The sequence below is a fragment of the Sphaerodactylus townsendi genome, linkage group LG05, assembly GCF_021028975.2.
Source record: "Sphaerodactylus townsendi isolate TG3544 linkage group LG05, MPM_Stown_v2.3, whole genome shotgun sequence".
In the NCBI taxonomy this organism is placed as follows: Eukaryota; Metazoa; Chordata; class Lepidosauria; order Squamata; family Sphaerodactylidae; genus Sphaerodactylus; species Sphaerodactylus townsendi.
The window spans coordinates 123,619,875-123,646,393 of record NC_059429.1 but is presented as its reverse complement, the minus strand read 5'-3'; positions in this window follow the sequence as shown (position 1 = coordinate 123,646,393).

Sequence of the window (26,519 nt, the reverse complement as noted above, 5' to 3'; positions counted from 1 at the left end):
GATATTACACTGCCCGTTACACAGTTTAGCCAGGAATAAATATCTAAACCCGTGGTTAAAACCCCCCATTGATAATATTAATCTATCAATTGTGGTAACTTTTTGTGCTCTGTCATCAGCAAACGGTTATAACTGTACTGGAGATTGTATCATTACACTGAGGTCGCCATTTTTCTGGTATATTGCTGCTGTTTTAATTATGCCATTAAAGGTTTATATATATATATATATCTTCGCTAGTTCCTCGGATTCGCCTCCTAAGAAGCTTGGTTCAGGTGCAGGAATGTTCCTCACCTCCTCTTGGGTGAAGACAGATGCAAAGAATTCATTCAGCTTCTCTGCAATCTCCCTGCCATCTTTTAGCACACCCTTTGTTCCTTTGTCATCTAACGGGCCTACCGCTTCCCTTGCTGGCTTCCTGCTTTTGATGTACTTGAAGAACTGTTTGTTGCTGGTCTTGATGTTCATAGCCATGTGTTCCTCATAATCCTTTTTTGCCTCCCTTACAGCTAACTTGCTTCTCTTTTGCCACCATTTGTGTTCCCTCTCATATTCTTCATCAGCCAACCTGGACTTCCATTTTCTAAAAGACATTTTCTTTTTTCTGATAATTTCCTCAACCTCTCTTGTTAACCATGGTGGCTTTCTTTTGGACTGGGTGCTGCCTTTTCTAACCTGTGGAACACATTCCAGCTGAGCTTTTATTACTGTGTTTTTAAATAACCTCCAAGCATCCCTGACAGTTTGACTCTCTTGATTTTCCCTTTCAGCTTCCTGCGCACTATCCCCTCATCTTTGAAATTTCCCTTTCTGAAGGCGAATGTAACTACATTAGTAGTTTGCCACTTGTTAGCATGCTGAGATACTGAATCTGACAGCATTGTGGTGGCTGTTCCCTATCGGCTCAACAACACTGACTTCCTGCACCCAGGTCCTGGGTCCCACATAGAATTAGATCTAGGATCACCTCTCCCTGGTTGGTTCCACAACCATCTGCTCCTAAGCCACACTCACTTAGCATATCCAGGAATGCTCTGTCCTTACTTGTGACCTGAACATGCATTTTCCAGTTTATATGGGGATAGTTAAAATCACCCATTACCACTACATTTTTGTTTTTGTTGGCCTCTCTAACTTCTTTTTCCATCTCAGAATCCTCTTGTGCACTTTGGTCTGGGGCGATAATATATTCCCTAATATTAAACTGTCCTTCACACCTAGGTATTGATATCCACAGTGATTCTGTGGGGAACCAGCTCCCATTGTCTATTTTATGTGACACTATGCTCGCTTTGATGTAAAGGGCAACTCCACCCCAATGCGCCCTGTCCTATCCTTCCTATAGAGCCTGTAGCCTGGTATAACAGCATCCCACTGGTTCTCCTCATTCCACCATGTCTCTGTAATACCCACTATATCAAAGTCCTCGCTTCAAAACTCTGTACTCTAGCTCCCCATTTTTTAGGTCGAGATGCTTCTACTATTAGCATAGAGACACCTGTATACCCTGTCTCTGTCCTTAACCTGGGATTTATGTGCTTTACCCTCAAGTCTTTTGCAGACACTATCCCTTGTCACATGCACATTGCTATGTTCCTCGCTTATATGTGGTTGATTTAGAAAAACCTCCCTCTCTGTCTGCATCCCCATAGATACTGTATTCCGAACCGAGAGTCACCTCGGCTCCTGTCGGCTCACCCCCAGTGATCAGTTTAAAAGCTGTTCTGCCACCTTTTAATGTTGGCGCCAGCAACCTGGTTCCTCTTTGGTTAAGATGAAGCCCGTCCTGGTTGTACGGGCCTACCTTGTCCCAAAAGGTTCCCCAGTTCCTGACAAATCTGAAACCTTCTGCCTTACACCACCTTCTCATCCACGCATTGAGACCCTGTATCTCCGGCTTGCCTAGCTTCGCCCTGCTTGGCGATGGAGCGGGTAGCATTTCTGAGAATGCCACCTTGGAGGTCCTGGACTTCAACCTGTTTCCTAGCAGCCTAAATTTAGCTTCCAGAACCTCCGGCTACATTTCCCAATGTCGTTGGTGCCAATGTGGACCACAACTGCTGACTCCACCCCAGCACTGTCTAAAGCCTATCCAGACAGGCGTGACATCCGCAACCGCCGCACCAGTGAGTCAAGTCACCATGCAGTAATCACGCCTCTCACACGCCCAACTCTCTACATTTCTAATGATCGAGATCACCCACTACAAAGGAGCCCCCCACCTCCCGAGGGGTATCCTCAGTGCGAGGATAGCTGATCACCAGTTAAGGAAGGGATCCCCATCTAAGGGAGCATCTTCCCCACCTCAGGCTGGCACCCTCCATCCCCAAGGCCTTCATTCTCCATGACATCTGAAGAGATGTCACCTTGGGAGTGGGACCCGGCTGTTAGGTCCCTGAAAGCCTCGTCCTGTCACCCTCTCTGCCTCTTTCCAGCTTCTCCAGGTCTGCCACCTTGGCTTCAAGAGAGCGCACATTCCTTGAGTGCCAGGAGCTCATTGCAGCGAGGGCACACCCACGACTTCTGTCCTAGTGGCAGATAATCATACATGTGACACTCAGAGCAAAACACTGGAAGCCCCCATCCCCCTGCTGGCTTTCTGCCTTCATATCTGATTTGTTTAGATATTTAGATATTAAGCTTTTAGTCACTGCCCCCCTGGATCTATCTGCACGTACTATCTGTCAAATATGTCCTTATTAATTTAAAAAACAAAAAAAATTAAATTAAAATTGCGCGCGCTGCCAGGCGGCAATACTGAATTCAGAGACTGAATTAAAGCCCCACCTCTCAGGACAAAAGCCCCACCTCTTAGGACAAAGAGGAACAAGAGATGAACTCTGTTAACCCCTGTTAAGCCCCACCTTCCAGATTCAGCAGCCTTACAAGGAGAAAAAGAGATAACCCCTGTTAAAATAACACTGTTTTAAAAGCTGTGGCTTTGAGAAAAGCCCTCCAAAATGAACACCAGCAGGTCACTCTGCTCTTCCTGGCCAAGTCTCTTCTGCTGCTACTCCTCTCCGCTGGTTCCAGAGACATACTCAGGATGTGAAGTTCCTCTAAGGTCAAGACTCTGATAAGGATCCAGGTACTCTCCGGCTATGTGAAGGAACAGTTGCTGTTAATCTCTAAACAAAGCAAGCCCCAGCAAAAGCAAGAATTGACTGGTGCCATGGTCTCTCAGACTCCCGGATGCCCATGGTAAGACCAAAGGGGATGGGGACTTCACATGACCTGATGGAGAAGCTGGCCTCACTCTTCATTAAAAGGTCTTGGACAGATTTATGGAGGAGAAGTCAATCTATGGCTACCAATCTTGATCCTCCTTGATCTCAGATTGCAAATGCCTTAGCAGACCAGGTGCTCGGGAGCAGCAGCAGCAGCAGCAGAAGGCCATTGCTTTCACATCCTGCATGTGAGTTCCCAAAGGCACCTGGTGGGCCACTGCGAGTAGCAGAGTGCTGGACTAGATGGACTCTGGTCTGATCCAGCAGGCTAGTTCTTATGTTCTTATGTTCTTATCTACACCAGAGGTTCATGGACTACAAATCCCATCAGCCCCTGCCAGCATGGCCAATTGGCTGATGGGAATTGTAGTCCATGAACATCTGGAGAGCTGCAGGTTACAGACCCCTGATCTACACTTTCTGGGCAAGGCAGAAAACATTACAGTAAAGAGTATACTAGAAGTGCTTCCGATTTGTGTATCCAAGCTGCATGCTCTCTTGCCTCACTCTGCAGGCACAGAGTATTTGTATTTCTATACATTTGTAGTTAAATTTAAGATACTGCAAATACAACCTCCTTTTTTCCACAAATTTTCTGCAAACAAAAAGCTCTGTCCCTCAAAACAGAGTGGTCAAACCAAGAACGCCCATCGTACCATCTGTAGTTAACTGTTCAGTGTTCTTATTTTGTTTCGGGATAAACAAGCAGAGGTCGCAATTTTCTGTCCCTAAGACTGGAGAACAAATTAATTTAGTTCTTTAAAAGCTCTTGGTCTCTGCTGCAGTTCTATGCTTGAAATTTAGCTGTACTTTTGTTAATACATTTTTATTTTCCCAACACAAAAACGGGGGGAAAGGGAGAAAAAATACGTACACCATTATACACCTCCACATCCACAGCTGCATTAATATAAAATAAAAATAAAGAATGTAAAAACCACAGGAAAGACTAAACACAAATTTTACAATATCTGAACACAACCAATCATAACTAACTAAACACTGTACGCCCATATAGTGACTTCCTGCTATCTCATTGTTGAATTCTAAGCCATTCTAGGTTCTTGTATATATTTAAAATAAAACAATTTATCAGATGCATGCCATATCATTACTATTATTGTAATTCATTATGCTGTTTTCTTTTACATCTCAGATCCTGCAAATTATTTCTCTACTGCCACATATTTTCCATAGATATGTATTGTCGAAGGCTTTCACGGCCGGATACAACTGGTTGTTGTGGGTTTTCCGAGCTGCGTGGCCATGGTCTGGTAGATCCTTTTCCTAACGTTTCACCTGCATCTGTGGCTGGCATCTTTAGAGGTGTATCACAGAGGGAAGCATGTTGCACACTGTGTCTAGTTTGTAACAGACTTCTCTCTGTGATACACCTCTGAAGATGCCAGGAAGGTCAGTGGAGGGGACGACCTAGAGGCAGCTCCATGCAGAGCCGCCTCTCTGGGGGCGATTCCACACATGAGTAAAATAGGTTCGATCCAGTTCCCTGAGAAGGGTACTGACCTAGGTCGAAGCCATTGTTCTCCACTGCAACCAGCTTGATCCCAGCTCAGGGGGCGGAATCATCCTGTGCCTCTTCGCTGCTCCGTTCCGATTGGCTACTGTTCTACAGCCATGTTCCGTCTATCCCCACACACGTTATAAAAAAACTGCCACAGGAATGGAGGGTCAAAGGTGGTGTTTTTTGATTGGCCAGCTGTACGCATGCCTGAAACACTCAGCTGTGATTGGCTGAATGGGGGACTCCTGGCACCAGAGATTCCACACTTTACTGGAATCAAGCTGAGTTCGAGCGTGGTTCCCTGAAAAAGTAGTCGTTCCCAATTGGAGTCGGAAATTTGACCGTTACACGGGGCGAAGCTGGTACAAAACCACGTCGATCCCAGTGGACTTAGGTCAAACGCAGCTCGAACTTAGGATGATAACGCAAGTGTGGAATCGACCTGGGTCGGCAGAGCAGTCCCCGAGCTTCCACCGGCATAATGTATGCCAGTGGAGGTGTGTTTCTGCCGCCATGTGGAAAGGGTCCAAGGGTGTTATCTCACAAATTCCCCACTCTAAAATGGAAAAACTCTCACCACTGTGAGTAACAGTAGCTCTAGGAATTGCCAGAGAATTTCAGGAGATTCCTAACAGTCCAGCTCAGAGCTCCAGACAGCTGGGGACAGCACGACTGCCATGCCGCCATGCCAACTCCAAGAGGCATTCAGTCAGCATTTGAAGAGTTAGTGAAAAGAGAGAGAAAAACCTGGCCACTGGAGAATCCCCCATAGCATTAAATGGATTTATGCCCCCACTACACCCCCAGCCACGCTAGGTATCATCTTGCATTGTCAGGGCTGGAAAATGGCGGCTGCTTTCAGGTTCAGGCACCACAAAGCAACGCATCTCCCAGCCAGCCACCTTTCTGCCCTTTCTGCCAGCACATTTGCCACTTGCCCAGGCAAGGTGGGCATCCGCATCAGCCCAAGGCTGTTCTGGCTCCAAGGTGAGTTCATCCGGAGGTGGGATCCAGTGGTTCTCACCAGTTCCCAAAAGTGGGTTACTAATTATTTGTGTGTGCCGAGAGGGGGTTACTAATTGGGTCTGCTTTTCCGTTAGAAATTCCATTAGGTCCAAAAACCATAAAGTCCTGTTGTTTCCTATGTGGCTGGTTAGCGAAGGTAGAAAACGGGATAATTCTCCCTGTTGGGCCATTTTAAAAACATGTCTTAGAAATATGGTAAAGTTCCTTGTTTAAGGAAAGTATCCTTCTTTTGATTCCTAGAAACAAAATTAAGTATTTGAAAGTATTAAGTATTTGACAGGCAGTCAATTAGAGGAGAAGTAGTTGTTTCTGTTGGCAGTAGACGATAGGACTTGCTATAATGAGTTTAAATTATGGACAGAAAGATACCACCTGGAAATTAGAACTTTTTTTTTTACAGTAAGAGTTTTTTACAGTAACAGAGAAATTATTAATGCCCCGCCCCGGAATGCCAGGCCACGCCCCCGGAATGCCCCGCCCTGTCCCATTGATGCTACGCCACTGTTGGAATCCCACCACCATGGGAACCTGTTACTAAAATTTTTGGATCCCACCACTGAGTTCATCCCCCCCCCCCAATCTGGATTGGGCTGCCTAAGTACCAAAGTTTCTTCAAGCGTATTACCAGAAGTTACAGCTGGCATTGTGGAACTCCATATCTCTGTCTACAGCCTTCCCACTAGCTGCCCGGCACTGCTTGGCAACCCTATTGGGCAGCGTTCTACTGAGCCCAAACTAAAAAAAAGCACTCAGAGGGTTGTTGTTTTTTATCATTTGCTGTGAATGATACGTATTCACTTAATACCTTCATTAAAGGGATGTTCCAAGATCAGCCTGCAATAAATTTATAGATTTATTCTGGTGTATTTAAGCCCTCTTGCTCGCGGAAATTAATCACCTCCAATATGATTTGCCAGGCTGGGTTTTACTAAGCAGTTATTGCATGAGAATTAATAAGAGGTTTATAATCTACGAGAGTAGCTGTTAATAAAACTCTGCAAATATTGCAGGTCTGGTTGGCCAATGTCAGGAAGAATGACAAGAGTTGAAGTCACCGAGGAGGATGATACTTAAACCGGAAACCTAGCAAGGCTGGGAGGGTGTTTAATTCATATGCCCACACACACACACTCCAGAAAATATTTTGTAAAGTGCAGATGGACTTTGTAAGCCACTTAGAACTCAGGAGGAGAATCCAAGGGGCTGCTGTGATGTTCACAAAACTCAGGCACTTTCCCCACTTACCTTAAGCCCCGCGCTACTCTCCTCAAGTAGCGCGGGGTCCAGCTGCACTCCCCACTTCAAGGGCGGCGAGAACGCAGCCGCCCCGACGCTGCCTCTCTTGCGCCCCCTCACCGCACGTAATTCCTAGCGCCTTTTGAAATGGCGCCTTGGGGTTGTGGGGAAGCCAGGGCACGCACCAGGAATTGCACGCGCTGGGAATTGCGCGCCACAACCCTCGGACAAAGGTAAGTGGGGAAAGGACTTCAGTGTGGGTCTGACTAGCATACTGCCCCCAGATGGTCATCATATGCCCCTTCTGCATGGGCCAATGAACCTGTTTTTTTGGGGGGGGGGACTTCTCACGGATCTCACCCCTAAAGTGAGTCTTCCCCATGCTAAGTCCCCTGAAATGTTTTTTTTTAGAATCTTGCTATCCGCAATTTTTTTTAACGCAGCTTGTAGCCACTTGCAAGTGAACGGCTACCTGGGAAGCACTTTAATTGGCCACACTTCCTTTTGTTGGTGGAGGTCCCGCCTTTCAGCTGTGTAGCCACGCAGGGTCGCAGGGACATCAGCATGGCTGTGGGGGTCCATGCCTGCCTGTTCCTCCATGCGAAGATGTGACAGCAACCCCCTTCCCTTGCATGCCACCCCTCACTCCCTCCCCTCCCTTGCATGCCACCCCTCCCTCCCCTCAGGTGGGTGGGCCAGGTCCAGATGCCGGACCCGCACCTGCCCCTCCCGTGCATGCCACCCTCCTCTCCCTCCAGTAGGGTGGGTGGGCCATGTCCAGATGCCAGGGCCCCTCCTCTTCCCTCCCCTCCCTTGCATGCCACACCTCCCTCCCCTCAGGTGGGTGGGCCAGGTCCAGATGTCGGACCTCCTCCTGCCCCTCCCATGCATGCCACCCCTCCTCTCCCTCCAGTAGGGTGGGTGGGCCATGTCCAGATGCTGGGGCCCCTCCTCTTCCCTCCCCTCCCTTGCATGCCACACCTCCCTCCCCTCAGGTGGGTGGGCCAGGTCCAGATGTCGGATCTCCTCCTGCCCCTCCCATGCATGCCACCCCTCCTCTCCCTCCAGTAGGGTGGGTGGGCCATGTCCAGATGCCGGTCCCACCCCTCTTCCCTCCCCTCCTTTGCATGCCACCCCTCCCTCCCCTCCCAGTAAGCAGTGGTGGCGAACCTTTGGGACTCCAGATGTTATAGATTACAATTCCCATTAGCCCCTGCCAGCATGGCCAATTATTATTATTATTATTATTATTATTATTATTATTATTATTATTATTTATTAAACTTAATATACCGCCCTATCCCCGAAGGGCTCAGGGCGGTGAACAACAGAAAATCAAACAGGAAACATAAAATCTTAAAACAATTGGGAATTGTAGTCCATAACATCTGAAGTGCCAAAGGTTCGCCACCACGGCAGTGGGGTTTTCAAGGCAAGAGACTGACAAAGGCTGACAAACATTGTCATTCAAGGCAAGAGACTGACAAAGACTGACAAACATTGGTTCTGTGGGTCCTGATCGCTGTCTGCATGGAGTCATGCGAACGTGCCTACAGGACAGGACAGTGGGTTCCTTTATGCCAACTGCAACCCACTGTACTTTTGCTGTGCGGAAGGGGCCTCAGAGTACTTTTTCAGAGAGTCAAAGATTTCTAGCGCCCCACATCTGAGAGGCAGGGAAGTAGAATTTCCTGTTCAAGGTTCACAACTACTTGTCGATTTGAAGATGGAACCTGAGAGAGTTGGGTTTAGGGAGGGGTAAAATGTCATCTGGTCCACTTTCCAAAGCAGCCATTTTCTCTGGGAGGAGTGGAAGAAAGGTTTCCAACAAACAAATAATAAATGAGCCACTTGTATAGCCTGAAAATCAGTTGTAATTCCAGATCTCCAATCCCCATTTGGAGGCTGACAACCAGAGGTGGGATCCAGCAGGTTCTCACAAGTTCCCGAGAGTAGGTTATGAATTATTTATGTGTGCCGAGAGGGGGTTACTAATTGGTGATTTTGCCACGGGATTTTTGCCTTAGTTACGCCCCTCCTCTCAGCAGTAGCGCGCAGAACTTGAAGCAGTCTAGCAGGAGGTGCACCGGCGTGCGTGGCAGCCTGTGCCTGCGTGCATTCGTTTCCCGCCCAAGGACCGGCGCAATGGCTGCGTCCTTGCCACAGCCCGGCCCAGGAATGCCCCGCCCCCAGAATGCCCGGCCACGCCCCCGTCTTGCCCCGCCCAGCCCCATTGGTGCTACGTCACAGTTTGAATCCCACCACCAGGGGAACCTGTTACTAAAATTTTTGGATCCCACCACGGCTGACAACCCTCCAGGAAAAAACAGCCAGGAAGGGACTATTCTGAATTCAGAATAGTATCATCCTGATACTTTAGGATACAATCCTGAAGTATCATCCTGACACTTCCTAATTTACAATGGAGGTGACATTGGTGGCATTCAAACAGCACCAATTGGCAAGCTGGGCTGGCAACCCTAGTGCAAACTCCATTCTCCTTGGCAGTGAATTTTTGTATGCCTTCTGCAGCAGCCTAATCAAAGTTATTTTTAGCTGGAAAACTCCGCAATGAGAAGAGGTAAGGATAGTAATAAAAGCTATAATGGAGAGCTGTTCCCATATATTTAAAAGTATTCAGGAGCCGGTAGTTTGATATTTGCCTGACTAGATCAGACCAGCCACTCGAGTGGTATGATGCCAACAAGGGTATCATGTTCTTAGATATAGTAGTGTCTATAAATATCAGAATGGAAAGCACTGGCTGCTGAGATATCAGTGTCATAAGACATGAAACATTGAAGGATTGGAGCACCTTCCTTATGAGGAGAGGCTGCAGCGTTTGGGACTCTTTAGTTTGGAGAGGAGACGTCTGAGGGGGGATATGATTGAAGTCTATAAAATTATGCATGGGGTAGAAAATGTGGACAGAGAGAAATTTCTCTCTCTTTCTCACAATACTAGAACCAGGGGGCATTCATTGAAAATGCTGGGGGGAAGAATTAGGACTAATAAAAGGAAACACTTCTTCACGCAACGTGTGATTGGTGTTTGGAAGATGCTGCCACAGGAGGGGGTGATGGCCACTCACCTGGACAGCTTTAAAAAGGGCTTGGACAGATTGATGGAGGAGAAGTCGATCTATGGCTACCAATGTTGATCCTCCTTGATCTCAGATTGCAAATGCCTTAGCAGACCAGGTGCTCAGGAGCAGCAGCCGCAGAAGGCCATTGCTTTCACCTCCTGCATGTGAGCTCCCAAAGGCACCTGGTGGGCCACTGCGAGTAGCAGAGAGCTGGACTAGATGGACTCTGGTCTGATCCAGCAGGCTCGTTCTTATGTTCTTATGAAACAGGAAGTAGAAGGGAGATGACCATGGGCCTATCAATGCCTGAGGCTGTGCCTGGGGCAAGCCACCAAACTGTCTCTCGCCCTTCCTTTTGTGGCAGGTAGAGTTGGCACACAGCACATGGAAGGCAGAAAGGCAGCAGGAAGGGATGCGAGAAAGGTGGGTTAATACCTGCCCCCCCCCCCGGATACACTTGTGGAGGTGACTTGACCTGGGCTAGGGTTGCCAGCTCTGGCTTGGGAAACACTGAGAGATTTGGCAGGTGGAACATGGGGAATGTGGGGTCTGGGGAGAAAAGGGACTTAAGTGGGGTATAATGCCACAGCATCCATCTTCCAAAACAGCCATTTTCTCCAGGTGAACTGGTCTCTGTTGCCTGGAGATCAGTTGTAAGTCTGGCAGGCACAATGAGTAAGACTGTGATGTATATCATAAACGGGCTGCAGGCACTACACCAAAGCACTGAGACTGTCTAACAATGAGAGCCTATGGGGAAATTTAGTGGGGTATAATAAGGTATAATGCCATAGAGCAGTGGTGGCGAACCTATGGCACGGGTGCCAGAGGTGGCACTCAGAGCCCACTCTGTGGGCATGTGCAAACAGAGTTGCCCACACACACCCCCCCACACACATCTAGGCTGGCCTGGGCGGCTGGGCTCGATTATTAGCATTAAACCTAAGACCTAGTTTTGGGAAAGCAGTGTAGGTAACCCTGTTAAGCGCTGTTAAACACCACTGATTTTCATGCGAAGAACTAAGGCGCGATCCCTTACCTGGGAGCAAGCTCAGTTGCTGGCAATGGGCCTTGCTTCTGAGTAAACGCTCCTAGGGTCGTGATTCACCCATTGGAAGAGTTGCATGGCTGCTTCAAAGCAGAGCCACCGACTACCACGAAGCTTACTCCTGAGTAACGCACGCCTCGGAGCCAACTGTTTTTTCCTAAACTAAAACCTCAGTATTCAGGTTTAATTGCCGTGTCGACATTTTGCGATAAACCAGTGGGTTTTGGGTTGCAATTTGGGCACGCGGTCTCAAAAAGGCTCGCCATCACTGCCATAGAGTCCACCATCCAAAGTGGCCTCTTTCTCCAAGTGATCTTTGTCACTTGGAGATAAGTTTTATTCCCAGGAGAGCTCCAGCTACCACCTGGAGGCTGGCAACCATAGCCTCAAGACTACGGGAGGGGGCAGGGACAATTTTCCTCGGCAGAGCTCAAAGCAATTGCTCGCTGTTGCTTCTAGCAGCATCTCATTACAGCAAAACTCTGCAGCAATCTTACTGAGATCAGCCAAGTCTACCCCTGAGTTACTGATTTGAATACTGAGGTAGCGGACCATGTGGTTGTTTGCCAGGCCTTTATCGAAAAGAGAATGATCAAAGCGCCTCTCCAAAGGGAGGGAGCGCTATTTTTTGTCACCTGCAAAGAACCGCCTGTTCTTTTGTTGTCAAGAGCTACCTGGGTGTCTTGTCCCCCTCTCTGAAGATGTTTACAAACATTTGCACAGTGTCAGAAATAATTAGACAATAATGGTTACCGGGAATCCCAGTAGAAATAGTGCCTGCAAAGTACAGATCAAAGAACCCCTGTTCCCATCATGTATGCTCAAGTAAATTTACTTTGAAAGGAAAGCTACCAGCGTGAATATTTCCAAAAACTTTAAAAAAAACTTTCTCTGCTGGGAGAGAATAGTTATTTCTAGATCAAATCACCAACAAGATGGGGAAATCTATGCATTTGGCACATTCCCCCCCCCCCATCCCCCATAGTTCTTCCATGGGGTGTATCCAGTGGTGGGATTCAAATGATTTAACAGCTGGCTCCCGTGGTGGGATTCAACTAATTTAACAACTGGTTGTTTACAAGCACCATTTTAACAACCGATTCTGCCAAAGTGGTGCGAACCAGCTGAATCCCACCACTGAGGGTATCTGGTTCTCCCCTTCACTGTTGTGCCATTTTAACTACCCTGTAAAGTAGGTAGTTGAGAGAGAGTCACTGGACCAAATGTGTGCCTCGTGGCTTAGCATTCACCCAGACATTTATGGTTTAATCATAGGTCGAATCCCCACTTGAAATTTGCACGCAGATCCAAACCTGTTCATTGTGAAACCGTGTCCTCTTCATCGGAGTTTCTCCCTCCCCACCACAGCGAGCACACAGCAGACACACCCGGTTGCAGAACTCTGAGCAATCCCCACTACCAGGCGAGCTCGCTTCGCCGGTCTCCCCTGATTGGCTGGCGTGCCTTGATGGGGCGGGACCTTTTCCCACTGCGGAAACATACATTGTAGGGGTATGATCAAAAAAACCAGCATGTAAAAGTTTAACGTTTAACTGTTTAACTGTGCAAACAGTTAATTGTTACCTGTGTAAACCATGAACGATTCAAAGTTACACGTTTGACTGTTTAATGTTTGCATCCCCTTCTGCTGGCCGATCGCAAAAGCGGAAATGAAACCAAGGGAAGGCTGCGTGTGCATCGCAGTGCCTGATTGGTTGCCCAAATTCTGCTCGCGATCTCACACACACCTACAGAGCCGCGGAAACGAGTCAGGGTTTCAACCCTCATCCCTCCCCTCGGATCAGCTCTGAACTGTGTTAATGGGGTCTATGCCACTTGCAACCAGGTCCTGCCGAAACGCGGATTAACAGGGAGAATGAGCACCAGAAACAGAATTTGCCACGCAAGCAATGGGGAGGTCGTCTCTTAAACCTGGTTAGTTTGTGTTCTGAAACCTGGCTAAGACGGTAGTGGGGATTCGACCATAGAGTATCAGGCAAATGCTAGAGTGTTGAGCAATGTGATTACATCCAGTGGTGGGATTCAGCAGGTTCGCACCACTTCGGCAGAACCGGTTGTCAAAATGGTGCTTGTAAACAACTAGTTGTTAAATTAGTTGAATCCCACCACTGGTTACATCACTTCCAGGTCGCACTAAAATAGATGCACGGCATCGGGGTAACACCATTTGCCTCTAATTTTCTCCAGCATTTTGGGGGCAGGCAGCAGTGTGGCCAAAGTGGGAGACCTGGCCTCCAAAATGGAAGAAAATGTGCTCACGGAGCTTGGCTTTCTTGCATTTCCACTCCCACAGTAGCCTGAAATGCCCCCTACAATCTTGTTGTGTACTTCCAGGATCAGGATTGGGGTTATTTCAGGATGCCATGGAAGGGGGCAGGCAAGAAAATTGTATTTTTAAATTAATACAATATTGGAAGGAATGCTTGGGGCGAACACATTAGTAAGTGTCTCTGCAGGGGTGTATAGTCCAGGGTACATGAGCTCTTAACCTCCTACGCCACTGCTGCTCCTATGGATACTGAAATAAGAATGAAAAAGACAAGGTCACCCCAAAAAACTGGATGGAGCCAGCCCAGTATTCAGAGCTCACTTCTGGTCTGAAAACTATTGATTTTTTGTTTTGCTGTGAAACTCAGTTTTGGTTCACAAAGCCTAGGACCTATGCCAAGAACTGGTTCAGTGTCATTCTCTCTCATTTCTTTTAACATTACCAAGCCTGGTCTTTTGAGCTAGGGTGGGATGAAAATCCAAGTGCATTAATAAACTGAGCATCGTCAGCAAGAAGTTGACCTCTTTGTCCTGTAAAATACAACCTCCCTGATTTCATTGGTTGAAAACTTGTGCGCAGATAAGCATATATAAGTCCTGCTGATCCCAACCGGGGAAAAAAGCTGTGTAAATCCTTCCGATTTGCATAAACTTATTTTACATGGTATGTTTTGCGTACCATGTTCAAAAGATTTTTGAATGTCTTGTCAGGGAGTTGAGGGACAGAAGGAAAGTATAGCCGTTTATAGTGCAGAGCTAGAATGGGGGTCATGTATGCCGATAACTGTCTTCTTATCTTCCCCACAGTTGTTGGAAACCATATGTAAATCTGTTTCCATGACATTCCAAGAGGAACTGCTTCTTTCAAAATCTTTGGCCTAAATCATGAGGACTGGAACTTTATCTTAAAAATGAACTCTAAGAGACTAGGTATGCCATTTGAAGCTCTACTTCAGAAGATTTTCGAATGATGACTCTGTTGTATGTATGCTGGTGTTACCCAAAGGTAATTTGAGTGCCCTGTTGCACCATACTAGGCTAGTATTAGGTCTCGAACCTTGAAGCAATAAACAGACTCTGGCCCCTTCTGCACACGCAAAATAATACGTTTTCAAACCACTTTCACAACTGTTTGCAAGTGGATTTTGCCATTCCGCACAGCTTCAAAGAGCACTGAAAGCAGTTTGAAAGTGCATTATTCTGCATGTGCGGAATGAGCCTCTGTATTGTTGATCAGCAACATTTATTGATATCAAAGCACCCAGCTCGACAAAGCTTTTCTGGCAAACCTGGCTTTTGCGATCCTGTTCATTCCGATGTTAGATCCCTGTCCCATTTGCCCAAGAAATATGAGAAATAGTTAGTTTGGAACTGAGGCGCTCCAAGGTCGGCGACAAATAAAGATAGAGAGCCACCTGGCATTCTGCCCCCACAAGGTAACAGAAACAATCCCGGTTCTCATGAGACCAAAGTGTCAGGGGAGAGCCTAGTTATCTACTCAGTGTGTGAAGCCATAAAGTAAAGATCAAGGAAAGAATGCCCCAGAACTGTAACATACAGCAAGCTGGTTACATATATCTTATAGAAATTACATTGAGTTAGGAATGCATCTCAATCACCTAGTGTCAAGGGTGGGGGAAAGAACCATTGTCTGTTAACAAGCCAAGGGTGCAATTTGCAAGCTAGATTTACATGTGTTGAGTGGGATCCACCCATTAGCATGTGAGTAACAATGAAGATAGCAGTCCTTAACGGTCCACATAGTTTATCCTGTCATTCAAAAGAATGGCTGGTTATATACGTATATATAAAGAAAAAAACGTATATAATATAGGGGGCGTCGTTTGTACTTTTGCCCCTCTTCAAAAGGAATGTAGATCCGGCTCTGAATATCTTTCATCCTTTCCGAAGCCTCATGAAGATTTTGTCAAGCATGAGAGAGATGTTCCAAATGAAAGACAAAAGGGAAGCATGACCATTAACGCAGAGATCTTCAACAGGGGGCAGCTGGCGTTAAACCCTTCAAAGGAAGCGCCAGCGTGAAGCATCAGCGTGGGCCCTGTGAAAGGAATCAAGGGTCATCCTCCATCAGAGAGGTTTCTTCCCAATCACTTGCAGAACCAGAAGAGAGGGATTTTAAAAAAAAAAGTCTTCCCCAGCAGAGCAAGCTGGCTTATAATACTGCCAGCCTCCATTCACAAACATAACTCCGTAGGACTCATCAATGGCAGCGCCTAATTTTAACCTGAGATAATTGGTTCGATAGAGGAAGCCATGGCCTTCAGTTTGCATGACCTGAGCGATAGAACATTTTGGAAGTTATTGATTAAAAGAGCGGGCAAAAGTCAGCAGTGGGGAGAGAGGCAGATAGCTGGGAGGCCAACCATATCATATGTCAATGTATTATTTCCTGGAAAGTTAGCATGGTGTAGTGGTTAAGAGCGGGTGGACTCTAATCTGGGGAACAGGGTTCGATTCCCCACTCCTCCACAAGGGCAGCGGTTCCTTCTTTAGTGGACTAGATTTGCTTCTCCACAAGTCACCTGCTGGGTGACCTTGGGCTAGTCACAGCTTTCTCAGAACTCTCTCAGCCCCACCAACCTCACAAGGGCCTCTTCTGCACACACAAAATAATGCATTTTCAAACCACTTTCACAACTGTTTGCAAGTGGATTTTGCCATTCCGCACAGCTTCAAAGAGCACTGAAAGCAGTTTGAAAGTGCATTATTCTGCATGTGCGGAATGAGCCAAGGTGTCTGTTGTGGGGAGAGGAAGGGAAAGGAGTTTGTCAACTGCCTTGGATCTCCTTAAAGGAGAGAAACATGGGGTATAAATCCAAGCTCCTCCTCCTCCTCGTCCTCCTTCTTTGAAGACTCCTGGGGTGTGACCCAAATTCCTACTTGATTATGAAGCTCATGCAGCAATGCAGTCTAGGTATACTGTTGTGCGAACATTGCTCCAACTCTCAAAAACTGTTCATTGGCACCCATTGTTCTAAAGAGTTGTAAACTGGATCGCAATTACTGGGCATGTGAGCATCCTTGCGCTGTTGCTTGGGAACTGTTAGTCAAGCATGAGAGAAGCTATGTACCCAAATAAAATGAAGCTGCATAGCTTCACCCACTGTACTCCTCACCCTCTGCCAATCTAACATAGAAGAATCTAAGTACAATACCCCCCCCCCCTCCAAGCTTTGCTCCTTTGTGACTGCTGGAATTTTTCTCCCTCTACCCAGAATTCTGATCCAGCGTGGCGTAGTGGTTAAGAGCAGGTGAAATCTAATCTGGAGAACTAGGTTTGATTCCCCACTCCTCCATCTGAGTGGCAGAGGCTTTGGTGCAAGATCATGGAAGATATAGATCTAGGGTTGGCAGCCTCTAGTTGGTAGCTTGAGATCACCAGGTGACAAAGGTCCAGATCTCCTGGGATCTCCAGGGACATAGGTCACTTCTCCTGAAGAAAATGGCCACTAAACCCCATTGAAGTACTCTCCTCTCAAAGCCCCAACCTTCCCAGACTCCATTGTAACAATTTCCAGGAATTTCCCAATCCTTAGCTGGCAACCCTAGATGATCCCAATGCATCTTGGCATGCTAATCAGCCTTTCCCACCATGCTTTAGGCAACCCTACAGTTACATGAAAATTGGGGTGTTGTGTGGTTTCCGGGCTGTACAGCCGTGTTCTAGCAGCATTCTCTCCTGACATTTCGCCTGCATCTGTGGCTGGCATCTTCAGAGGAATCTCCTCTGAGGAATCTCCTCTGAGGAATCTCCTCTGAAGATGCCAGCCACAGATGCATCTAACGTCGGAGAGGAATGCTAACAAAGCTACTGCTCCATACAACTCCAGGAAACACATACAACTAACCCCATGTGATTCCGGCCGTGAAAGCCTTCGACAATACATGAAAATTCCTTGGGGATGTGAAATGCGTGGCATTCAGTCCTGGAAGAAAAGTTCCCTTAAGAAGCCATTTGCACACCATTATTTACTTGCATCCGTATAATGTACTGCCAACAGAAAATGAAATATCGTGTTGTAGGTCACACTATGGCTCATTCCGCACACGCAGAATAATGCACTTTCAAACTGCTTTCAGTGCTCTTTGAAGCTGTGCGGAATGGCAAAATCCACTTGCAAACAGTTGTGAAAGTGGTCTGAAAACGCATTATTTTGCGTGTGCAGAAGGGGCCTATGAATACGTACGAGGCAATCAATAGGTCTTTACCTTTGACCAGCGTGAACTCAATGCGTACTCTAGAAGATGAACGGGCCTCCTTGGCAACACCCCCGAAGTTCTATGGCAGAGAAAGGGATGTGGAAAACTTCCTCCATGGAGGGATTAGCCTTCAGTTTGCTTCAGTCCAGGGGAAATGTTCTTATTCTATCTTATAAATGCACAATATTACCTCAGGGCCGTTGTTGGCCCATGCCTTGCCTTGAGAGGCAGTTGATGGGGGATTTTAGGTCAGCCATGCCTGTAATGGAACAAAGACCCGAACTTTCAGGCTTCTTTCCTCCAGGCAGCTTTGGAAGAAACCCCGGGCGCTTTTCTCTGCATCCCCTTGCCAAAATAGATTTGCCAAATGAGATTTCTCCATTTCACACAAGTTGCCTCAGCCGCCTCTTGCAGAAAGCCAGGCTGGCAGCTTGTGTGGGGTTCATGAGTGACTGATAGCCAAGCTCCGTCGCTTCATGAAAGTATTACTCACTCAAAGCATTTCTGGTCCAAACTGGATTGTCAGGAAGATGAACAATGGATTTAGTTGCTTGGCTGACTTTTGTTTTATATATAGACTTTTTTCCCCCCCTTTGAGCCCTTGTATTCGTTCATTGCACGGCGGTCGTGCAGAAGAAGATACCAAAACTCATCTAGGTTTGTCGCTCCTCTCCTTATTTGGTGCCCTCTTTGTAATAATTATCCAGAGTATGAAAGAAGTGAAATACGCCGGATAATAATTACAAAGATGGCATTGATATGAGTCAGTCCGAAGACGATGTTTTAATAATGTTTCTGCAGCTCTAGACAAGACTGAGGCCAAAAATTCACAGGAGATAACATTGAGGGCATTCAATTTTTGTAGGCCCCTTCTGCGCAAGCAGAATAATGCACTTTCAGTCCACTTTCAATCCACTTCGGAGCTGGATTTTACTGTGGCCCCTTCCGCACATGCAGAATAATGCACTTTCAATCTACTTTGCTATTCCGCACAGTAAAATCCAGCTGCAAAGTGGATTGAAGGTGGATTTAAAGTGCATTATTCTGCATATGTGGAAGGGGCCTGTGTGGAATAGCAAACTCCACTTTCAAAACATTGTGAAAGTGGATTGAAAGTGCATTATTCTGTATGTGCGGAAGAGGCCATTGTTAAGTTGTCCTTTATATCAGGAAGGATGGCCACCTAGAGGCCTATGAGCAGCATCCAGACCACCAGCTGTATCTGGCCTCCCTAGCATCTGGTGACTCAGAGATGGAATCTTGGCCCTTTCCCCACTTACCTTTGCTGCCCTTTGCTGCGTGCTACTCTCAGCGCGCGGCATCTCTGGCACACGCCCAGGTGTCCCTACAACTCCGCACTCTGCGCTACTTTCCTCAAGTAGCGCGGGGTCCCCTGTGACTAGCCCAAGGTCACCCAGCAGGCTTCATGTAGAAGAGTGGGGAATCAAACCCAGTTCTCCAGATTAGAGTCTTCTCTGCGCCGGGTCATCAAAAGGTGCTGTTTCGAGGAGCACCAGGGATGCCGCGCACTGAGGGGGCGCAAGAGCGGCAGCGTCGGGGCGGCTGCGTTGTCGCCGCCCCTGTAGTGGGGAGTGCCAGGGGACCCCGCGCTACTTGAGGAGAGTAGCGTGGGGCTTAAGGTAAGTGGGGAAAGGGCCCTTGTGTGTTTCTGCTGGACTGGACAGAGCTGCATCCAAATAATAGGCAGGAAGGCAATGTTGCCTAGGTCAACAGCTGTATTTGACCACTGCCCCTATTAAGCTGACCTCTCTTCTACAGAAAGGGAAGGAAGTCCCAGAGTCATCTTCTAAGACATCCTTTGCTTTGGTGTTGGAGAATGATTCAAACACATTTCCTCTGGTTCAAGATGGCTTACAACAATAGGTTTTTTTTAAAAAATTCAGTTAAAACCAAAATTGAAGAGCAAACCCTGAAACGACTCCCCTTCCTCCTCTTAAAGGAGCCAGTGTGTTTTAGTTGTTAAAAGCAGAAGACTCTAATCTGGAGAACTGGGTTTGATTCCCCACTCTTCTACACGAAGCCTGCTGGGTGACCTTGGGCTAGTCACAGTCCTCTTTGAACTCTCTCAGCCAGAGGTGGGATCCAGCAGGTTCTCACAGGTTCCCGAGAGTAGGTTACTAATTATTTGTGTGTGCCGAGAGGAGTTTACTAATTGGTGATTTTGCCACATGATTTTTGCCTTAGTTATGCCCCTCCTCTCAACAGAACTTGAAGCAGTCTAGCAGAGGTGCACCGGCGTGCATGGCAGCCTGCACCTGCGTGCATTCGTTTCCCGCCCAAGGACTGGCACAGTGGCTGTGTCCTTGCCACAGCCCCGCCCAGGAATGCCCAGCCACGCCCATGTTGTGCCCCGCCCAGCCCCATTGGCGCTATGCCACAGTTTGAATCCCACCACCATGAGAACCTGTTACTAAAATTTTTGGATCCCACCACTGCTCTCAGCCCATGGAGTAGGGTTGCCCACTCCAGGTTGGGAAATACCTGGAGATTTTGAGGGTGGAGTCTGAGCAATGCGGGGTTGGGGGAGGGACTTCAATGGTATCTGTAGGTCAGCTGTCATTTTGGTGAGACCTCCAGACCTGCCTGGAGCTTGGCAACTCTAGACCGCAGTCAGACAGCTTGTGCTAGTGGCTTACCTCTTTTTCAAAATTACCCCAAAGGGACTGAACAACATGAACTACAGTCCTTCTTTTGCAGACTTATTTCTTTGGCCCCTTCTGCACAGCAAATGTATAATGGGTTGCAGTCAGGATAAAGGAACCCGTTTTCCTGCTTTCGCGTTCACATGCATCCACGCAGGCAGAGATTGGAGCCCACGGAAACAATCCGTGTTGCTGTCACACCTTCACACAGAGACGCATCTTTTAAAAAATTTACTCCCCACCAATGCGTAGCTATGCAGTCATGCACAAATGAACACACACATGCCCCAGCCAGGCTGATGTCTCATGATACGACCCCCTGCACCTGCATAGCTACGCAGGTGTAAGCCACAAAAAAAATTAAAGGGGGAGGCGAATAAAGCGTCTCCTGCCTGGCCATTTGCTTGCAAGCAGCTGCAGCCCGGGATTTTTGAAAAGACATGCTCGTTTAGAGATTTTTCCCAAAAATCCAGGCCCTTTCCCCACTTACCTTAAGCCCCGCGCTACTCGAGGAGAGTAGCGCGGGGTCCCTCGGCACATCGGAGTTCCCCAACGCTGCTGCTGTCACGCCCCTCAGCGCGAGGCATTCCTGGCGCTCTTTCAAAGGGCGCCTTTTGATGACCCCCCGCAGAGCGCGGGGTCGTTAGAACGCTCCCGAGCGCTCTGGGAATGCAGCTGGCGCTGGGAATTGCAGCGCCAACAACCCTCGAGGAAAATTGAGAGTGGGGAAAGAGACTGGTTGGGGAAAATAATACAGAACCCGAACTCCTTTTGGGGGTGGGATCTATGCAAAGCTCCCCCAAAAACGTTTTTTTATTGTCCTACACCCAGAGGTGGGATTTAGCAGGTTCTCACCAGTTCCCGAGAGTGGGTTACTAATTATTTGCGTGTGCCGAGAAGGGGTTACTAATTGGGTCTGCTTTTCCGTTAGAAATTCCATTAGGTCCAAAAATCATAAAGTCCTGTTGTTTCCTACGTGGCTGATTAGCGAAGGTAGAAAACGGCATAATTCTCCCTGTTGGGCTGTTTTAAAAACATGTTTTAGTAATATGGTAAAGTTCCTTGTTTAAGGAAAGTATCCTTCTTTTGATTTCTAGAAACAAAATTAAGTATTTGAAAGTATTAAGTATTTGGCAGGCAGTCAATTAGAGGAGAAGTAGTTGTTTCTGTTGGCAGTAGACGATAGGACTTGCTATAATGAGTTTAAATTATGGACAGAAAATTATGGACAGAAAGATACTGGCTAGAAATTAGGAACTTTTTTTAACAGTAAGAGTTTTTTACAGTAACAAAGAAATTATTAATGCCCCGCCCCTGGAATGTCCGGCCACGCCCCCGTCGTGTCCCGCCCAGCCCCATTGGCACCACACCACTGTTTGAATCCCACCACCATGGGAACCTGTTACTAAAATTTTTGGATCCCACCACTGCCTACACCTGTGTTTATTGGCCCGTGCAGAACAGGCCTTTGTAAGGCTCCCTCTGTGGTCTGTTGAGCATAGAACAGAAGAGGCTGTGACTCAGTGGTAATGCATATACTTCACATACAGAAGATCTCTGGTTCGGTTCCTGGCATGTCCAAGTGTCAAATGCATAATTCCGGAGGGCTCAAGAGCCCACTCTTTGGCCCCAAACTACTATTGTTTTAACTCCAAATCTTGCCATTGTTTGTGGTCTGCTTCAGTTGTGTTGCTCTTAATCTTTTTTGTTTCTCTTACTCTATTCCACAGTACTTTTATGCCATCGATATGTAATTGATGCACAAATAACACTAGGGGAAAAAATGCCAGCATTTCCTTGCGGGAACAATTCGGCAGAAAGAACAGAAAACAGTACGAAAAGAAAACCTCTGAGTACAAGCAAAATCAAAACGGAGATGTTAAAATTGAATCAGCAAGCTTGCAAAACCCTCCCTCCTGAGAACCGAATGCCTGCCTAGGAGATTGGGCAACTTGAACCGACTCCATCACTTCTAAAAGGAGCCAGTCACAAAGATGCGAATCGGTTCTCAGATGGTGCGCCTCACGGAATCCTCCAGAGCCCCTTGTGTGAGATTTTAGAGGCCCTGTGTAGAAATATAATCTGTCTTTATGGCCTCAGGAAAGATCACAATTTCTTCCTAGGGGAAAAAGAGTGTACATAATAATAAAAAACACCAGTTTTCCCCTCTATAAAAAAGAAAACCTTCCTTTGTTTCCTCAGACAGCAGTGGTTCGCGCACTCGAAGGAAACTTTCCTCCCAGTTCTCCTAGACGTTTTCAAAACAAAGAGCGCCAACCACAGCAGGTGCACACATGAAACACCCTTCCTGAAAAGAACTAGAAAGGAGATCAGTTCTCTGTGAGCTTTAATGTCTTCCTCTACCCCATGTGTGTTGTGGTGTCGTTCCCCTTCATCTGCCCACCCACCTACCTCACACAATGCATCTGACGGAAGCTTCTGGCCTTTTGGAGTCTGCTCGCTGAAGGAAAGAGGCTGGAATAAAAAAAAACCACAAACCTGAATTCCTAATATTGTCTACACATCAATTGGTAAAGCGTGACACTCAGCCCCCAGGCCATTGGGGAAACTGCTGAGCAAGGAGACAATAAGGGGGGGAAAGGTCACAGTCAGCAACACCCGCTCCTTGAGAAGCTTTACTACTAGGTGTAAAGGTGGGCCCAGCAAAGCGGCTTTATGTCATTCCATGTTTATTTATTTAATAAGGCCATTTTTGCCACAGCTCCAATCCCCAGGGTGACTCGTGCCAATCTTCAAAACAGTATAAAGAAGGTGGGGGGGGGAGGGAAGGATCAATCATTTTTATGAAAAAAGGATCATTGTAATTAAAACCATAACTCCAAGCCCGCTGCATTTTTTATCCCATTATTTCTCCAAGGAAATAATAAAGAATACAAGATTCTCCCCACTTTTTGAATAGGGTCACACTTTATCAAGATGGCAAAATGAAGCAAACGCCATCATATTTGTCCAGCAGTACCTAGTCATTGCCCCCATCTGGATGGCGCAGGCTAACACGGTCTCATCAGACCGTAGGCACTAAGTTAAGGTGAGTCCTGATGAATACTTGTATGGGAAACCACTGAGGAAGTCCAGAGTTGCTCTGCAGAGGCTGGCAAAGACAAACCACCTTTGCTTCTTGCCTTGAAAGCCCTACGGGGTCACCATAAGTTGGCAGAAACTTGACAGCACTTTCCACATCTAGTCATTGCATATGCTGCCCCTCCCCACCCCACACCCCCGGATCTGCTTGAGCTAACTCAAGAAGTATAACGTGATGCAATCATAAAATAAGCACGTGTGTTGGTGGTATAGTGGATGGCATAGTTGCATTCCCTTAACGTTATCAGAGGTACACCCCCACGTATTTGGTTTTTGTATGTAGTAAATATCTTTTTCCATCCATATTTTCATACAATGACTTTGGAAAGTAGCACAGAGTGGTATGGGGGTCCTTTTTTCAGACGATTCATAGTGGGATAAAATCCATGGAGATTCCCCTTAGTTATCATGACTAGTAGCTGCCCACAGACTTATCTTCCATGAATGTATCTAATTCCCATTTTAAGCCATCTAGGCTTAGGCAATCACTACGTCCTTTGGCAGTGAACTGGATCTACCCTGTTTCCCCGAAAATAAGACATCCCCTAAAAATAAGATGTAGTAGAGGTTTTGCTGAAGTGCTAAATATAACGCATCCCCTGAAAGTAAGATGTGGCAAAGTTTTTGTTTGGAAGCATGCCCACCGAACAGAACACCAGAGCATGCAGCTCTGGAGCGAAAAAATAAGACGTCCCCTGAAAATAAGACATAGCGCATCTTGGGGAGCAAAAATTAATATAAGACACTGTCTTATATTCAGGGAAACACGGTAGTCCCGGCTAATGGATCTTCTGAAGCATCTTGTTGACCTGCTTGCGCCCATTACCAGCAGGAGATCTCCTGCCCTCAGTTGGTCCATGCCCACCAGAACTCCAACAGCTGACAGGAGAAAGATTTTTTAAAAATCACTAGCATCTATGGTGTGATGTCACTTCCAGGGTCCACTTCCACTGGAAACTCTATGGTGGTTCCTAAGGAGGACTGATGTCATTTCCAGGAAAAACTCACAAGTGACATCACCCAGTAAATGATGGCCATCCCCCATATCCCCACCTCACCTGGTTTCCCCATGGTTGCCTCACCAGGTCTGGTGCCCCTATTTTGGCCATTGTGGAAAACATAATTATGAACTGATTGACCTGTGGTTTGATCTAGCAGGGATTTTGTGGAGCAGTGGGGATGGGGTGCATTATTTTTGAAAACTTCCAGTCTGCTTGACCAGAGAGGTTAGTATTCGGATAAAATAAATGTGGGTGTACTGTAGACCATGAGAACTTGTGTCATACCAGTTCTGGTAATCATAAAAACAGCCATCTGTCTCCAGCATCTGAAATGTTCTCATCTCTTTCCTTTATGGAGAATACAGTCAGCGCAGGATCTCTCTATTAAAGGACGGTTCCAACCATCTGCAGCCTGCCTCTCTCATGCTGTGTCCAATTAGCACCTCTTCTGCAAATCACCCCCAAGCTGGATCACGCCGTCCTTTGAAACCATGACCATCCAACCGAGCAGATCCGTTTAGGCAGGTACTGCTGAATTGGCTGCAGAGAAGGAGAAAGGCAAAATGCTAAGGCAATCACCCCCACCTCAAAAATGAGAGCCACAGATTTTCTTGGTGTTATAGTGCCCTTAAATATGATGGTGAAGGCCATATGATAGAGGCGGGCTGAGAAGTGCTGTGGCTCACACACACACACACACACCGGCCTCCAACCTATCCCAAGAGATGTGGGCCGCAGGTTCAGAGATCTCCCTGCTCTGTCCTTGGTGCTGATTAATGCCAGATCTATTAATAATAAGACCATGACTCTCCGAGATTATCTCAGAGTGCAAGATATGGATCTGGCATGCATCACCAAAACCTGGATGCATGAGCGGGAAACTGTCCCCTTGTGTCAGACCTCCCCAAGGTTTTGCATGTGTCCACCAATCACGGACACAGGGCTGGGGTGGTGGTGTAGCAATGTTCATCCGTGAGTCAATCCCCTTCAGGGCACATCCCGTCCCGCAGATCACCGGAATGGAGTGTGCCGGCCTAGAGTGGGAGGCAGTGGAGAAATTGGCTGTCCTGCTGGTGTACCAGTCACCTAGCACACCAGCAGACAGCCTGCCACAGTTGCTGGAGGTGGTGGCCGATTGGGCACTGCGGTTCCCCAAACTTATTGTGTTGGGGGACTTTAATGTCCATGTGAACTCCACCTCATGTACAGCGGCTGTGGACCTGGTGTCATCCATGGCGACGCTAGGCTTCTCCCTAATCAACTCTGGCCCTACGCATGAGGCTGGGCACATTCTGGATTCGGTCTTCGGGTCGGATGTAGATGTGGTCGTATCCTCTGTAGAAAGAGTGCCATGGTCCAACCATTATGCCCTGAAGGTCCGGGTGGACTTGCCACTCCAACCCTGTCTAGGCGATGGGCGGATTTTTGCCCACCCGCAGAGACGCATGGATCCAATTGGTTTCCTGAATGCTCTGTGGGACCCTGAACCTGCTGGCACTCTTGATGACCAGGTGCGAGACTGGGATGCCAGGCTCTCCGAGGCCATCGATGCAGTTGCTCCCCGGTGCAGTTGACTCTAACCTGGAGAACTGAATTTGATTTCCCACTCTTCCATAAAAAGCGGCAGAATCTGATCTGGTGAACTGGATTTGTTTCCCTGCTCCTACACATGAAGCCTGTCGGGTGGCCTTGGACTAGTCACAGTTCACTCAGAACTCTCTCAGCCCCACCTACTTTACATGTGGCAAGAGGAAGGGAAAGGCATTTGTAAACTGCCTTGTATCTCCTCATAGGAGAGACAGGTGGGGTATAAATCCAACTCCTACCCCTTTTCTTCTTCTTCTTCTTCTTCTTCTTCTTCTTCTTCTTCTTCTTCTTCTTCTTCTTCTTCAATAATGATAAATAAATAAGTCATTTTGGTTTTTTTGCTTTAAGGTGAAATATTCAGTGGCACCTCTGTTCAAAACCTGACGCATTCTTCCAAGGGTTCCCCTTTTAACTGGTTCAGTGCATTCCTTTTCTGTGGCGAAATGGAACACTCCTTCACATCAGCAGCTATTCTGTTATCAACCAAGTGAAAAATCACGCACATCTGGCAA